The sequence below is a fragment of the Octodon degus genome, unplaced genomic scaffold, assembly GCF_000260255.1.
Source record: "Octodon degus isolate 3935 unplaced genomic scaffold, OctDeg1.0 scaffold00094, whole genome shotgun sequence".
Taxonomy (NCBI): domain Eukaryota; kingdom Metazoa; phylum Chordata; class Mammalia; order Rodentia; family Octodontidae; genus Octodon; species Octodon degus.
This window is the reverse complement of record NW_004524670.1, coordinates 3,305,584-3,311,465: the sequence shown is the minus strand read 5'-3', so window position 1 is coordinate 3,311,465 and position 5,882 is coordinate 3,305,584.

Genomic DNA, 5,882 nt, shown 5'->3' with positions numbered 1-5,882 from the left:
GGCTTATCGATTTTATTTAATCTTTCAAAGAACCAGATTTTTGCTTTTTTAATTCTTTGAATTGTTTTCTTTGTCTCAATTGAATTAATTTCTGCTCTAATCTTTATGATTTCTTCCTGTCTTTGGGCTCTGGGTTTGGTTTGCTCTTCCTTTTCTAGTTGAAGATGTAGCATTAGGGTATTTATTTGTTCCCATTTTTTTTTCCTAATGTATGAGTTCACAGCTATGAATTTCCCTCTGAGAACTGCTTTGATCGTGTCCCATAAATTATGATAAGTTGTGCTTGAATTTTCATTGAATTGTAGATATTGTTGAATTTCTTGTTTAATTTTATCTGTGACCTATTGGTTGCTGAGTAGAAAATCATTTAATTTCCATGTATTTAAGGATTTTTTCTGGTTTCTTTTGTCATTTATTTCCAGTTTCATTGCACAGTGGTCAGATAATGTGCATGGGATAATTATCTGTTTTCTTGCATATACTTAAGCATGACCTATGGAGCAGTAGTGGTCTATTTTAGAAAATGACCCATGTGCAGCTGAGAAAAATGTGTATTCAGCTGTGTTTGGGTGGAACACTCTGTACATGTCCACCAAGTCCATTTTTTCAAGCTCTGGTTCAGTTCTGTTATTTCTTTGCTAAGTTTTTGTCTGGTTGACCTATCTTTTGGAGATCAGGGTGTTTTAAGGTGTCCTGTTAAAATTGTGGTATTGGATATTAGATTTTTCATGTCCATTAAGATTTGATTTATATAGTTGTGTGCTCCCGTGTTTGGTGCATAAATATTTATGAGTGTTACCTCTTCCTCTTGAGTTTTTCCCCTAACTAGTATATAGTGGTCTTCTTTATTTCGCTTGATCATTGTTGGTTTGAATTTGAGATTCTCTGAGAATAGGATTGCTACCCCTGCTTTTTTCTGAGGGGTTGGGTCATGTTGTACTGTGTTCCTTCCTTTGACTTTCAGCCTATGAATGTCTTTATGAGTTAAATGTGTTTCTTGTATACAGCATATTGTTGGATTTTGTTTCCTAATCCACTGTGCCAGTCTATTTCTCTTAATTTGTGAATTGAGTCCATTTACACTGATTGTTAGAATTGAGATGTATTGACTTGCCAATTGACATGTTATGTACCTGTTGTCGTTTACTCATTTTTCTCCTGTGTTTAATTGCTTGCCCTATTTAGTTGGTTGCTTCTGATCTCATTCGTGGAGTTCTGGTCATTATGATCCCTCTCTAGAACATCTTTCAGTAGCCTGTGTAGGGATGGCTTTGTCATCATGAAATTCTTTAGCTGTTCTTTGTCATGAAAGTATTTCGCTTCTCCGTCAAACTTGAAAGAGAGTTTTACAGGGTATAGTAGTCTGGGCTGGAATTTGTTTTCATAGAGGACTTGAAGTACTCTCCTTCATGTTCTTCTTGCTTTCATGGTTGGTGAAGTGAAGTCAGCCGTAATTCTGATGGGTTTTCCTTTGAGTGTAATCTGCTTCTTTTCTCTAGCGGCTTTCAGTATATTTTTCTTTTGCTGTTTTTCTGAGATCTTGTCTATGATATGTCTTGGTGTGTTTTTCATTGGGTTGAGGTTACTTGGCGTTCTGTATGCTTCAGTTACCTGAATGTCAAATTGTTTCCTCATATTTGGGAGGTATTCTCTATTACTTCTGCCCATATTTTTTAAATATCATTTGTATTGACTCCTTCTTTCTCATTGATGCCTAGTAGTCTCACATTGTTCATGTTTGCATCATATTGTAGGTGATGCTTTATTCTTTCCTGCATCCTCTTTGTTTTTAAGAGATCCTTTCTTACCTTTTCACTAGCTGCACCAGCATCTTCAAGATCTGAAACTCTGTCTTCACTTTCACTTAAATGGTTTTCCAAGCTTGTGATTGAGATTTTAATTTCCTCTATATCTGTTTCACTCTGCTTCATGCGATTATTTCTTTCCTGTATTGCTCATCCAAGGAATCTGTCATTTTTCTAATCTCCTGTATTTTTTTTAATCATTATCTTCTTTAGAAGCAGTTATAAATTCTTTTACTGCAGTGTTTTTTTCAGATTGGGTTTCCTCCCTATGTTTCTGTAGTTGCTTCTTTATTTCAGATACTATGAGTTCTGAGAATTTTTTTTTTCAGAAAAGAATTGCGCTCTGAGTTCCTCTATATCTTTCTCCTGTTGCTTATTTACTATCGACGCTTTTAATTGATGCATTTGAGCCGAGCTAGTGTCCTCTGCACTTGTTCTGGGTGGGCATTTGGTTACTCCATTTGTTTCTGCATTTGATTCTTTAGTGCAAATGTTATTAATTCAGGGATTTCATTTTTTATTTTCAATCTGAGTTCCTCTATACCTTTCTGCAGCTGTTTCTTTATTTCAGAAGCTGTTGATTCATTGCTTTCAGCTGTGTGATTCCCAATGTGTTCTGTGTTAGTGTCTTCGGCACTTGGGCTTGGGTTCTGGGGTTCCATTTTGTTCCTTCTCATCATTTTATGTAGCTCTGTCTTCTGACCTTTGTTGTAGATCTTTGTTGCAGTTATACCCTTAGTACGTATTGAAGTTCAGGTGCAAATCTACAACATTGGGATTTATCCAGTTGTGCCTGGCTTGGGTCTGGCTGCTGTGCTCAGCTCCTTACTGCTACTTCCCTTGGTGGTGAACCTGTTTTTTCCCCTCTGGCAAGATGTTCTGCTCCTGGACTAGCTGGGTGGTTCTATCCTCTATACTCTCTGCAGGGCCTGCAGCTGCAGGGTTTCACCCCAGGCCTGTTTGCCAGGCCTGAACTGAGCCTGCAGGTGACACAGTCGAGTATGGGTGAGAGGCAAGTCTCTCCCATTCACTCACGGGGCCCAGGCTAGGACTGGTCTGGGGGTTCCCGGAACGTGGCAGAAATTCCTACTCTGTGGGCAGTTTGGGGAGGTGATGCAGCGTGGTGAGGGGAATCCCAAGGGATTGGAAGAGGGCTCACCCACACTGCGCCTGGGCAGGGACTTGTAGTATGTCCTGTTGGCGCAGGGTTGCCTGAAGCTTTCCCACACACTCACCGGGCCTGGGCTAGGCCTGGATCTGGGGGTTTCCAGAATGCAGCAGAAATTCCTACTCTGTGGGCTAAGTGGTGGAGGTGCTGCGGAGTGGTGGGGTGTGTTCCAAGGGGGTGGGACAGGTTCTCACCCATGCTGCACCTGGCCTGGGACCAGTAGTAGGTCCCACCAACACAGGGTAGCCGGTAGCTCTCCCGCACACTCACCAGACCTGGGCTGGGACTAACTTAGTATTTCTTGATCCTTTTTATTGTTTTATTTTTCCATAATCTCCACACTTTATGATTTTCATCCTTCTACTTGTCTCTTTTCTATATCCTACTGATACTTAAGTAGTGGATTTTTAGGTTTTGTTTTTCTATAGTATATGAATTGAAGGCTCTAAACTCTAATTATTACTATTTTTATTATTATTAATATTATTTGTATTTTAGGGAAGTGTCTACAAGGTCTTCAGGGTCTCACTACTATATCAGACTCATAGTGATTCACTTGTTTACAGCCTCCCAAGAACTGGGCTTACAGGCATGCACCTCCACACCCAGTCTCAACTTCTTCCTCAGCATGCCCCGGGGGCAGGGCTCCCATGGCATGTAAACTATGATTAAGCACAACTTTTGTTAAGTCTCAGCTTCATTTGCATTATTTTCATTATTATATATTTCAAAGTATGTTTTAGTTTCCATTGTATTATTTGATATATTGATTAATTGTATTTATATATTTTAATTGCTAATATTTTCCCTTCTTGGGAAAGAGAAAGGAAGAAAGAAGGAAGGGAAAATATATACATATTGTCATGGTTTGGGGTTTTTACAAGGGGAACAATATAATACACATTTTTAATACTATATTATAATAATCACCCAAGAATCATATATAAGAAGTGCAGGAAATCTGTCCACACACATAACACTAAAGAGTCCAGCTGAGGATCTGGATCCTGATATCCTGCATGAGTCCAGCTGAAAACCTAAAGCTCATAACAATGCCTCCCACCAGTACAACTGGAGGCCTAGAGCCCACAAAAAGTCTCATTCAGGCCTGCTTCATTGGTCTGTGCTGGAAGGCCCAAGAGTCAGTGGTGAAAGCTAGGAAGTGTATGCCACTGGGATGAAGGGTCTGTGCTAGCAGGCTGAGGCATCTGAACTGGAGCTAGGAAGCATTGCTCAAGGTAAGCACCAGGGCTCCCCCAAAGTACCACAGGCATCCTCAGCAACGGGGAAGGCCAGAGCTCCTCCAGCAATGAGGAAAGCCAAGTTCCCATCAGGAAAGCCAACACAACAAGCTTCTCCATGACGCTGAGCAGTACACCATTTTCCCCTCTAGAGCCAGGAAGTGATGCTCAAGATGAGGACCAAAGCTTCTCCAAAGTTCATCAGGAAAGCCAGCATGAAAAAGTCCTCCAGCAGAGCAGCCCAAGAGAACTAGAAGCTTCCCTTAGCTTCACCAAACAGCATCCCTAATATCATGCAAGCAGCTTCTCTTGTTCTTCCTTTTATGCTGCTGGCAACAATCCTCAGGCAGGCCTAACACACCCAGCACCATGCTAGTTCAATTCAGCTGGGTGTAAGATGTTGACTACCTTTTAGCTATCTACCATATGTCCATATGCACAGAATAGCTGGGATAATTGTACTGCTAATTTCTACTGAAAGGAATAGTTAATGCTTTTTTTTTTTTAACTTTTTGGACCATTTTGCATGCTTATATCTGATAAATTTGAACAATAATTTGATGACAACAATATGCAATATAACATGGCTGAATTCCTACCATCTTTTTTAGTGAAATGGATTCAATTCCAATGTTTTTTCATTAATTTTACTCTCTTTAAAAAAATTAAAAAATGTAGTATTTCCCCTCTTGTTAGTCATCTACTTTTAAACTTTTCAGATTACTCTTCAGATTACAAAATGCTTTTTAATTTATCATAGTTTAATATTTTAATACTTTTACTTCTGTAAAAAGCAGACGAGAATATTTTAAATGTATACATTGCTTTCCAAATTTATACACTATAATTATATTTATCATAAATAAACAAATATTTCAACCATAAATGGGTGTCTCAAAGTAAAAACAGTTTTCTTGCTTTTAAATATCTGACATGTCTTTATATTTAGCCACCTATTTGCCCTATTGTTGTCTTGTGTTCTTCTTGGCATTCCTGGACATCCCTTTGGAATCACTGTTCTTCTGGTTTGAGTAGAGCTTTTATTTTTTGTGCAATGTAAGTCTGCTTATGACAAATAAATCCATTTCTCCTTACCTGAAAAAATGTATTGCTTTATTTTTGCTTGATATTGGTGTGTTACTAAGTTGGCAGTTGTGTTTTCTCAACACACTAAAGATGTCATTCCAATGAATTTTGGCTTCCACAGTTACTCTGGCTGCTTTTAATGTTTTCTCATTTATTTCATTGGGTCTTTGAAATTATTGCTTCGTATAGTTAATCAAATTTGTAAAGAACTTGTTAATTATATACTTAAATGTTGATTTGTTTTTATTGCTTTTTCTTTCTCAGCTTTTGGGCCTCAGCACCACAGTCCCATGAGATTGGTCTATTTCTAGAATGTATCCTTCTGGTACCTAAATCCTGAAATACAATTTTTATCTACTTAGCTTGTCAAAACTGTTCAATATCTTACACTTTGTGCTATTTTCAGAAGAACTAATGTAGTGTAGCGCAGCCTATACCTGAATAGGCATTTACATCTCTGGAAAAATTCCACTTGTTAGGAAATTTTTCTTCTTCCTTTCCTTTCCTTTCCTTTCCTTTCCTTTCCTTTCCTTTCCTTTCCTTTCCTTTCCTTTCCTTTCCTTTCCTTTCCTTTCCTTCTCT